The sequence below is a fragment of the Malus domestica genome, chromosome 16 (assembly GCF_042453785.1).
Source record: "Malus domestica chromosome 16, GDT2T_hap1".
Classification (NCBI taxonomy): Eukaryota; Viridiplantae; Streptophyta; class Magnoliopsida; order Rosales; family Rosaceae; genus Malus; species Malus domestica.
The window spans coordinates 20,794,104-20,806,772 of record NC_091676.1 but is presented as its reverse complement, the minus strand read 5'-3'; positions in this window follow the sequence as shown (position 1 = coordinate 20,806,772).

Sequence of the window (12,669 nt, the reverse complement as noted above, 5' to 3'; positions counted from 1 at the left end):
TGAGAAAGGCCAAGCAATGGCAGACTTCATCGCCGACTTCACATATCCTGTTGACATTGTTTCTACACCTAAAGAAGTGGTTTCATTACCCTCAGAAGCTCAGAAAATATAACCAACAGCCCCAGCATGGAGTCTATATGTTGATGGCTCGTCCAACTAACAGGGTTGTGAAGTAGGACTAGTCCTTACGACCCCTGACAAAGTGGCGATGAAGTATGCTTTTCGTTTCAAATTTAAGGCGTCGAACAATGATGCCGAATATGAAGCCCTCCTAGCACGCTTATGTTTGGCCAAACACCTTGGGGTTAAACGAATTGATATCTTCAATGACTCCTAATTGGTGGTTAACTAGGTCACCAATAACTTTAATGTTAAGGATAGCTCTATGGCTGCATATCTGGCACAAACACAATTGTTGCTTAAGCACTTCCACTACTAGATCACCCAAATTCCTCGAGCGGCAAACAGTCATGCAGATGCTTTGGCTCACCTCGCCTCAGCGGTGGAAGACAAGATTGGGAGAAAAATTCAGGTCGAATTCTTGGCAGCACCAAGCACCATGGTTGCGGAAGTGTGCAGCTTACAACAGGGGGATAGTTGGATTACCCCGATTTATAGATTCCTTGCTCATGGCACCCTTCCAAATGACAAAGTCCAAGCTAAGCAGATTCGATACAAGGCTACTTGTTACTTGATCATTAATGACCAACTCTACAAGCAGGGTTTTAACCTACCATACCTAAGATGCCTTACTCTCGCAAAGGCGGAAACTGTCATTCGGGAAATACATGAAGGAGTTTGCAGAGATCATGCTGGATCTCGATCCCTAGCACATAAGGCTTTTCGCCAAGGATATTACTGGCCAACACTTCACGAATATGCCATCAGAATATCCATTTCATGTGATAATTGTCAACGCTACGCAACTATTCCTCACTCCCCTCCCGAGCCACTCACTCCTATGATCAGCCCTTGGCCTTTCGCCCAATGGGGACTTGATTTGATCGGCCCAATACCTGCAGGGAAGGGCAAGGTTCGCTATGCAATCGTTGCAGTTGACTATTTCACAAAGTGGGCTGAAGTAGAACCCTTTGCAACCATTACTGAGGTAAAAATAGAAGACTTCGTATGAAAGAACATCATTTGCAGATTCGGCATTCCCAATGCGATTGTCACTCACAACGGGCAACAGTTCGACAACAATAAGTTCAGGATGTTCTGCTCTAAGTTCAACATCAACTTATGTTTTGCCTCCCCAACTCATCCCCAGTCTCATGGACAAGTTGAAGCCATCAACAAAATAATCAAGCGAACTTTGAAAACCAGCTTGGACAAGGCTAAAGGTTGTTGGCTAGAATTTGTACCCCAAGTTCTTTGGTTATACCGCACTTCGTATCGGACATCAATAGGAGAAACCCCATTCTCACTTACCTTTGGTACATAGGCAGTTGTCCAAGTTGAGCTTGAGCAAGTAACGTTTCGAGTCTAGAACTACGTGAAAAGTGAAAATGACAAACAACTTACCCTCAACTTAGATCTAGTCGAGGAACACAGAAACTAGGCTCACTTGAGGAATGTCGCCTACAAGCAGCGCATATCCAACTATTATGACTCCAGGGTCAAACCTCGTTCTTTCAAAGTAGGGGACTGGGTATTGAAGAAAAGATTACTCTGCGACAGAGTCTCGAGTGAAGGAACACTTAGTCCAAACTGGGATGGACCGTTTGAAGTTGTTGGCATCAGTCGCCCTGGCTCCTACAAGCTTAGAAGCTCCGATGGTAAGACCCTTGGCCATCCATGGAATGCTGATCACTTGAAGTACTATTACAAGTAAACTCACATTGTACAAGTGTTAAGCTTCAGCTGTTCGGCATCTTATGTAACGAAGACTATTTGGCATGAATTCAATAAAGAGGTGATTTAGACAACTCTGTCCTAATCCTCTTTCATTCCTAGCAATGAAACACTTGGGTTCAAAGCTTCAACATGAATGCTTCCAACATGAAACAAATTCTAAGTATATGTCAACAAGACTATACAAATAAATGAAGAACTTCACAGTATATTCGTTCAATCATACATTCCAACACATTCGTACATAAGCCAACTGTGCTTTGAAAGGGTCAACATACTTTGTGTCATTCGACACTGGCTACAATGTGCCTAGACACCTTGCCCTTACTCTCACCAACCAGGTGATGAAAGGTGAAGAAGGAACTTATCTTCATGCCACCAACCAGGTGATGAAATGTACAGCCTATACTCTAATATTATTTGGCAACTTGCCATTCATGCCACCAACCAGGTGATGAAATGTACAACCCCGTACTCTCCTTCATGCCACCAACCAGGTGACGAAATGTACAACCCGTACTCTCCTTCATGCCATCAAGCTATTCAGCCCTCTTGCATCTACTTCAAACATTTCCCCACTGTAACAATGCAAACACTACAACTCATAGAAAGCTTCACACACTCTTGATCAAGACAGTGTGAAGCAAAATCAATTTATGGTGCCAACAAGAGCTTCATCAATTGAGGGCAACCACAATTCTCAAAAGCTTCACACACTCTTGATCAAGACAGTATGAAGCAAAACCAATTTATGGCGCTAACAAGAGCTTCATCAAAGGAAGGCAACTACAATTCTCAAAAGCTTCACACACTCTTTATCAAGACAGTGTGAAGCAAAATCAATTTATGGTGCTAACAAGAGTTTCATCAATGAAGGGCAACCACAATTCTCAAAAGCTTCACACACTCTTGATCAAGACAGTGTGAAGCAAAATCAATTTATGGTGCCAACAAGAGCTTTATCAATGGAGGGCAACCACAATTCTTAAAAGCTTCACACACTCTTGATCAAGACAATGTGAAGCAAAACCAATTTATGGTGCCAACAAGAGCTTCATCAAAGAAGGGTAACCATAATTCTCAAAAGCTTCACACTCTTGATCAAGACAGTGTGAAGCCAAACCAATTTATGGTGCCAACAAGAGCTTCATCAATGGAGGGCAACCACAATTTTCACAAGCTTCACACACTCTTGATCAAGATAGTGTGAAGCAAAACCCATTTATGGTGCCAACAAGAGCTTCATCAATGGAGGGTAACCACAATTCTCAAAAGCTTCACACACTCTTGATCAAGACAGTATAAAGCAAAACCAATTTATGGTGCCAACAAAAGCTTCATCAAAGGAGTTCAACCAGAATTCTCAAAAGCTTCACATACTCTTGATCAAGACAGTGTGAAGAAAAACCAATTTATGTGCCAACAAAAGCTTCATCAATGGAGGGCAACTACAATTCTCAAACCTTCGAAGCAAATTCAAGACTGTTCGAAGCAAATTCAATTTATATGGTTCATCCAAACCTTCAACTACTACAAGGTGTGGCTTGCATCACAATCTCTTGCTCAGCAGTGTGGAAGCAAAATTTGTATATGTTGTCTCTCCCACATTTTCAAATTTCTAGTTTCCCAAAAAAGAAAAAAAGGAAATTCAACAAAAGCTTCAACTCCAAAGCTTCATCAATGGAGGACAACTACAAATTCTCAAAAGCTTCACACTATCTTGATCAAGATAGTGTGAAGCAAAATCAATTCATGGTACCCAACAAAAGCTTCACCAAAAAAAGCTTCACCCATAAAAGCTTCACAAAAAAAAAGCTTCAACTCCAAAGCTTCACCAACAAAAGCTTCATCAATAGAGGACAACTACAAATTCTCAAATGCTTCACACTATCTTGATCAAGATAGTGTGAAGCAAAATCAATTCATGGTACCCAATAAAAGCTTCAACTCCAAAGCTTGACCCACAAAAGCTTCACCTACTAAAGCTTCACACTATCTTGATCAAGATAGTGTGAAGCAAAATCAATTCATGGTGCCCAACAAAGCATCAACCTCAAAGCTTCACCTACAAAGCTTCAACTCCAAAGCTTCACCTACAAAAGCTTCAACACAAGCTTCACCCACCAAAGCTTGACCTACAAAAGCTTGACCCACAAAAGCTTGACCTACAAAGCTTGACCCACAAAAGCTTGACCTACAAAAGCTTCACCCACAAAAGCTTGACCTACAAAAGCTTCACCCACAAAAGCTTCACCCACAAAAGCTTAACCTACAAAAGCTTTACCCACAAAAGCTTCACCTACAAAGCTTTAACTCCAAAGCTTTACCTACAAAAGCTTCAACACAAAAGCTTCACCCACAAAAGATTCAACACAAAAGCTTCACCCACAAAAGCTTGACCTACAAAAGCTTCACCCACAAAAGCTTCACCCACAAAAACTTCACCTACAAAAGCTTCACCTACAAAAGCTTGACCCACAAAACCTTCACCTACAAAAGCTTCACACTATCTTGATCAAGATAGTGTGAAGCAAAATCAATTCATGGTGCCCAACAAAGCTTCAACCTCAAAGCTTCACATACAAAGCGTCAACACCAAAACTTCACCTATAAAACTTTAATATATATATATATTCGAAAATTCAAAAATTCAAAAATTCGGAAATTCAAAAATTCGAAAATACGAAAATTCGAAAGAAAAAAAAAATCGAAAAAATAAAATTGCCTAGGCCTCCTCTTCTTTGGGCCTAACAACTTTCATAACAAATATATATGAAGAAGGAGTTTTGGGCTACCACTTAGAAAGGAAGTGCCTCATTCGTCAACTCCCTCGACTGGAAACTTGGGGCACTCCTACCATATGCTACTGCACCTTGATACTCGGAAGTCTCACAACCACTCAGTGACTTGGATTTTTTGAAGTCTCCAACCAATAAGTTTTCCTCACTCGGGAAATTAAGGGAGCACTACCTCAACCTACATGCTTCACTCACAAAGCTTCAACATACAAGCTTCAACAAAAGGAAAAATTCAAAGAACTTAGTGAAGAAGGCCTTGGTGTATTTAACACAATACGTTGAAATGAAGCAAAGCTTGTTTATTGATATCTCCGATAAGTTACAAATATGTACATATACATGAATCAAAATAAACAAACAAGAGGGAGCCTTCACAAAGGTTGCTCAGGAGAAGTCTCAGCAGTCGGCAGAGCCCCAGAAACAAGAGGCACCAGAAGGTGATTATTCGGAGCCTCAGTATTAGGCAGAACCCAAGAAGAAGGTTGATCATTGGGAGCTTCAGCCGCCAATGATTCAACTTGGCGAGTTCGAGCAAATAGGCGTTGGGCCATATTAGATACAGAACCTGCACATTGAACACTGAGAGCTAGAGAATCCTTAACAGCCAACTCATCAGACCGTTTGGAAAGTAGTCTGTTATCTTTGGGAGTGAGAAGGTTCCTGGCCATCACCGCAGCGGTCATATCATTTTTCATCATAGAGTCCCCAACGGTAAGATGACCAGTAGGGGATAAGAAAGATGGGTGCCATATGTTGTCTTGAGAAGGCATGGCTGCCTCTTCACCAAAGTTCAAGTCAAAATGACGGTCGGATGGGCCAGACATTCTCAGAAATGATGAAGGAGAAATGAGGTGCAATAAATCTCTGAAGTAAGGGGAAAATTCCTACAAGCAATAATTCTCTAAATGAACTCCTTGCACACAATTGGTGCCCTTATAAAAGAAAGGGCAACAGGGTTGTTAGTTCAAAAATCGAAGAGGCACCACTCTCCGGATTTCGAAGAGGCACCACTTTCTACATGCAACATCAGCTCCTCGGGTACCACAGATAACTTTGCCAAAGATCTCTGACAAAGTTTAGACACATAAATTTTGAAGGTCTAGCTACCCTACTATTACCCACAAAGGTAAAGGAACAGCACCACAGCTTGATAACTATAAAGTCCCAATGTGTGTCAACCTCCGTGCTCCGTGGCAAGGCAGATTGACAAAAATGCCCAACCTTTACTCATATTCGAGAAAATACTCTCAACAAGATTGCTTGTTCAAAAATCGAAGAGGAACCACTCTCCGAATCTTGAGAGCCAGACTCCCAATAGGATTACTTTCTCAAAGATCGAAGAGGCACTGCTCTCCGAATCTGAAGAGCCAGACTCCCAACAGGATTGCTTTCTCAAAAATCGAAGAGGCACTGTTATCTGAATCTCGATAGTCAAATCCTCGATAGGATTGCTTGTTCAAAAACCGAAGAGGCACCGCTCTCCGAACTTCGAGAGCCAGATTTCCTTGGATAAAGCTTGTCTGCAATCTTCACACACAACATCAACTTTCCAGATACCACAGACCATTTTTTCAAAGCACTATGATGCAGCTCCCACTACATTGCTATGACCAAGAAGGGTAAAGGAATAGCATTATTACTTACTCAAAAATCGAAGAGGCACCGCTCTCTGAATCTCGAGAGCCAGACTCCCAACATGATTACTTTCTCAAAAATCAAAGAGGTACCACTCTCCAAATCTCAAGAGCCAGATCCTCGACAGGATTGCTTGTTCGAAAACCAAAGAGGCATTGCTCTCCGAACTTCGAGAGCCAGATTTCCTTGAATAAAGCTTGTCTGCAATCTTCACACGCAACATCAGCTTTCTAGATACCACATACCACTTTTTCAAAGTGCTCTGATAAAGTTAAAACACGTGAAGCTTGTAGCTCCCACTACATTGCTACGACCAAGAAGGGTAAAGGAATAGCTTTACTACTTGTTAGTAGGGAGACTCCTATATATGTCAACCTTCATCCCCCACGGACAAGCAGATCTGCAAAAATGCTCAACCCTTCCTCATATCTGAGAGGGCACTCCCAACGAAGCCTCTCGAAATACTCAGCTTTCTTCCCCCCAATAACACATATGCAAACTAGCCACAGCAAAGCAAGAGTATCTCACATCATCAGGGTCAAAAGCAAGAGTATCCCATATTATGTTTTTTCCCTGTCTTTTCGTTTGCCCTTGTTCTTACCTGTAAGACAAGGAGAAATAGAGCAATCAGTCAGCACTTGTGATGCGAAATAGATAAGCACACAAATTAAACCCTCTTTTGTCAAATTGTAGTAAAGATGTAAGTAGGGATCGTTCTAAACCGAGGATTAGGTGGGATTGCTAAACTCTTGAAAACTAACTCAATAATGTAAAAACAAAGTTTAAAACACTAAACTAGACTCAAAGAATGTAAAATTAAAAGTTAAAACACCAAAACAAAGCAAAGGAACCAAAACAGCAAATAAACACTCAAAACTGCCTTAGAAGCACAATCTGGGCAGTTTTGAGTACTAACACAGATTTGGACGAATATATGTTATAACTTGACTCCAAACACTTAAAAACACAAATCAAAACACTTTCTAACTAATCTAAGACTTCAAAATAAAGGGGGATTTGTTTTGGACGAAAATTGAAAACAAAACAGAAACTTTAAAACAAAACAGATTGTAAAACGTTTTGGATGAAAAGGATGGATAAAAGGCTAGTTAGGAGGTTCTTCTCCACACATGACACACTTGCAAACAAAACGATTTTCAGTTGTTCTTCCAATAAATTATGAAACTCAACACCCCAAGTTAATTAGATACGCTTAAATTAACCTTCAAGTTCTCCTTAAGTTAATGAATTGGATGGGAAAACGCATACAACAATTCAAAGCATTCCTCAAAGGTTCCTTACGTGATGAGCACAATAAAGATACAATCAAGAATCATGAAGCACAATGAGAACTATAAGTGTTGACGAGGTATTCGTTACTATGATGAGCATGAAACTAGTGCCAAGAATTCATTCAATGCGATCGTTTTCAAGCGACCTTCACTACTTGTGATTATAAGATTGTAACTATTAGGTGAAACTCCCTCATAATCTAGCATCATATTCATGCATGAAAACTAAGCGTGCACTCTCAATCAACATACACAAATAAGTTATCAATCAAGTAGATGAACGAATTGAATCCACAACTTATGAAATAACAACTGAATGTAATCAAATCATATTGCAAGCATGTACATGGTTTCGAATCACCCCCCAACTAAGGGGGTTTAGTTCCTCATACTCACAACACAAAGTTTATTGAATTGAAACATTGAAAACATAAGAAAGATTACACCTAAAAGTTCCAGCAATCTGCAATAGACTAGCAAGCACATTCAAGAGCACTATTTCTTCCTTCTTGCTGCGGCACAAGGTATGGAGATGGTTTGGATGGGTTTTGGATGATGGAGAATGGTGGGAAGGTGTCTAGGATGGGTGTATGGCACGGCTAGGAAGGTTTGGGGTCAGAAAATATGGATTTGGGTGAAGGTTGGGCACGGCAAAGGTAGGGGAAAGGTTTCTGGCGTGAATGGATGTGAATGGGTGTGTGTGGAATATTTTTCTGGCTGCAACAAAGAGGTTTATTTAAAGGAAAACAGAAATTAAAACCCTAGGTTGATTACGAAATCAGAAATTAAGTCTAAGGATTCTAGAATTAGGAAATAAAATCAGAAACTTAAAGGAAACCCACCAAAAGTTGCGGCAATCACTTAAAACACAAAAGGAATGTGTTTTAAGTCAGATTTTGGGAAAGAAACCCTTTCCCTTGCACGGCAAGGAAGAGGAAAAGTCAGAAATCCCTTACAAGGTACGGCAAAGCTTTAGGAAAGGTTTAAGTGTCCTAAAACTTAAAGGGAAAGGGAAAGCTTGTGCGACAAGGACAAGGGATTGGTGTATGATGTGCGGCAAAGGTCCCTAAGAATTCTAGGGCCTTTGTTTGGTGTCCCAAAATGCATAAAAGGCAATCAAAGTGACTGGAACATAAGGACATTTAGGAATAGGAAAGGTCAACCAAAATAGGAAACCTTGGCTTAACTTTCCTACTTCAAGTAGGAATCCTTGTTGGAGTAGGAATCCTTGTTCTTCTAGGAATCCTCAAATGAGTAGGAATCCTTTTTCAATTAGGAATCCTTCGTTGATTAGGAATCCTTCTTGGATTAGGAAACCAACTTTCTTCAAGACTTCAATTCATCCATTCCTTTTGCTCCAAAAGGCTCCATTTTGCTTCTTTTTGCATACTTTGACCTTAGAACCTGAAAACACACAAAAGTGACTTTAAACACTAAAATAGCTAAGTAAACACAACCTAAATGCACGAGAACAAGCCAATTAAGTAGCATAAATATGCTCCTATCAACTTGGAATCAAGCTTCCAGTCAGGAACTGACTGCCTGGAACCCCTTGCCTGATTACTTACCTGGTATTGCTCTCGAGTAATCATCTTCAACATCTTATGTTTCCAGAAAATATACCACATCTGCCTGAGAAACGGATAAGGCAAGTGAGAAGGATACAAGGAAGCATGTGGAGACAAGCGCAACAGAACACATGTCAATTCATCTATTACTTCGTCAACAGCAAAAGTATCTCATATCATCAAGGTTGAACGCACTCTTGATTTGATGGACTTGTTTTGACCCTCAAATTCTTGAGTTGGCCTTATACTCTAGAGGAAACCAACAAACCCTCCAGCCTAGTTCAAGAATAAGCCTGTTGAATGTTACTTCTTCAAAAGCAAAAGTATCTCATATCATCTCTTCTCCATGTGCTTCTCCTTATCCTTGTTGCTGTTTACGATACAAGGAGAAAGAGAACAATCAACCGGAAGTCGAAGTTAAACCTCTAATCCAGGTTGCTTGCTTGGAAGTCTGATTGCTTACCTTGTCTGTTACCTCTTTCGGCAAATCTCCTAGCTCGGCGACTTGGGGGACTCCTACTATAGGGTTTTGTATCGCACTTGACTAAGCTCGAAACTACAAGTAAGCTTCAAGTGAAAATGATACCACATTTCGGTACTTAGAAGTTTCGTGATTACTTAATGGCTTGGATCTCGCAAGTCCCCAATCGATGAGCTTCCCTCACTCGGGAACTTAGGGGAGCACTGTTTGTATCATACTTGACCAATCCCGAAACTACTGAGCACCGATCAACGTTATACCGTCAAGGACTCAGAAGAGTTTCCCTCCAACTAGGAGGACAATCACAGTGCGACAAGTGTCGATATCAGAAGCCAATCATAATGCGACACGTGTCAACATCATAAGCCAATCACAACAAGACACGTGTCAATGTCAGAATGAAACTAGAAGCTCTCTTCTATAAATAGAGATCATTCTCTCACAATATTTCCTAATGTCATTTGTACTAAATCATTCACTTGTACTCACTAAAGGAGAGCTTGAACCTATGTACTTGTGTAAACCCTTCACAATTAATGAGAACTCCTCTACTCCGTGGACGTAGCCAATTTGGGTGAACCACGTACATCTTGTGTTTGCTTCCCTGTCTCTATCCATTTACATACTTATCCACATTAGTAACCGGAGCAATCTAGCGAAGGTGACAAACTTAACACCTTCTGTTGTACCAAAGTCCTCACTGATTTTGTGCATCAACAAGTTATATTACCAATCATAATCTTAGCCAACATCAAGTTGTCGAGCTTTTGGTCACTGGATTTACTGGAATGCTTCATTCCTGGTGGGAGAAACATCTCACTGAACAATCCAGAAATCAAATATTAAATGTTGTTAAAAAACATGAAGAATTGGACAAGGCGTCCTTGATGTAATTAATTCACTTCTTTTCACAATCATAGAACATTTCATAGGAACACCTAGTAATGTCACCTCTAGGATCCATGATCAACTCAGCAATCTGAGATGTCCAACTCTAAGCGACTTTAGATGGTACAAAGTTGTGTTCATGTCTAGAATCATGCTCAGAGAAGACAGTAATCAACTTTTTTGGATAGAAAAATTTCTAAATGGATTACCAAATCTTTTTGCACATAAAATCAGAAATATTTTAGTAAACGAAGATGGAATCATACCATATCATACCCTTACTTATGGAAATATAATCAATGTTATCCAGAATGAAGGATTGAAAATGTGTATAGATATGAAAATTTCAAAACAAGTTAATAAAGACAAATCCATCGCTAAATATGAACTAGGAACGTTCTGTGAATAATATGGATTACCTTCTATTGCTCATTCCAACAAAAAGAAAATGTCAGATACCTGCAATAGGTATCCAACCAAATACTCCAAACGACATCCCAAATGTAATAAATATAAACATAAGATTTTTGAAAGAAATGAGTTTTATGAAAAACCTAAACATTCCAAATGGAAGAAGAAATCTTCCAAGAAATTTCCACCCAAAGACCAAACCCAAAAGGGCAAATGCTACAAGTGTGGCAAATTTGGCCATTATACCAACAAATGTCGTGTTAAGAAAACTATCAACCAGTTGAAGATCTTTGAGGAAGAGAAGCTTCAGTTGATCCAAGTTTTAGAATTAAAAGACACAGACCATAGTCAATCAGAAGATGATTTGGAATTATCCTATTCTGATAACAATTCTTTGAGCATTAGCTCATCTCCAAACATCAAGGTCGGATGTATCGATTCTTGTTGCAATAACAAAATTTCGGTTCTAAATAAACAAGATGAACAAGAAGTTTTTCTACTCGAATTAATAGGTAAAGTCGATGATCCTGAACTTAAAACTTTTTATCTAAAGAAACTAAAGAAATTGGTTTCCTCATATGAACCTGGCACTAGCCAAAACCATTATACTCCAAAAATCTCTCTTAGCACAACCTTAGAAAGGTTTAATAAGACTAAGAAAGAAATTACTATCCAAGATCTCCTGCAAGAGATTCTAAAGTCCGAAAATCTAGAAGTCCGAACACAATTTAGTAAAGTCCAAACACATTTGTTAGTAAACCCTCGTGAAGAAGAACTTGCCATGTCTTCTTCCAGTTCTGAGTCAGATTCTCAATCCACAGAGAATTTAGTCCTAGGTCTTTTAGACAAAATAAGGATCTAGAAAGGTATTCTAAAATCAGAATAATAATTGAAGATTTTCATTTAGAAACTATAGCTTTAATTGATTCGGGCGCAGACTTGAATTGTATTCAAGAAGGGTTAATACCTACCAAGTATTTTCACAAGTCTACAAAAATACTTAGTGCTGCAAACCAATCACCAATGCATCTAAATTATGAAATTCCTGAAGCGCATGTTTGCCAAAATAATATTTGTTTTAAAACCCCATTTGTTTTAATAAAAAATATTTCTGATCCAGTCATATTAGGTCTCCCATTTTTAGCACACATATATCCTTTTAAGGTTCATCACAATAGGATTACCACTAAAGTCTTAGGACAGAAAGTCACGTTTGAGTTATGCCTGGAAACAGATCTAAAAAAACTAAGACATTTACAGAAAAATAATATTTCAAAAACTATTAGTATTATCACTAATAAGTCTCAACACATTAATTTCTTAAAAGAAGAAATTAATCACAAAAGAATTAAAGAACAGCTAACAAATAAATCTTTGTTAAAATCTATTGATAAGTTTCAGGATAAACTTGTTAATGAAGTTTGTTCTGATATTCCCAATGATTTTTTGCACCGTAAACAACATATTGTTAAACTTCCTTATATAAAGGAGTTTAATGAGTCAAAAATCCCTACTAAGGCCAGACCAATTCAAATGAGTCAATAAGTCATGGAATTCTGCAAAACAGAGATCCAAGAACTTCTTAATAAAAGAATTATCCGTAAAAGTAAATCACCATAGTCATGCCCTGCATTTTATGTTCCAAAGAACGCAGAATTAGAAAGAAGAACTCCCATATTAGTTATTAACTATAAACCTTTGAATGAAGTTTTGGAATGGATTCGGTATCCAATTTCCAACAA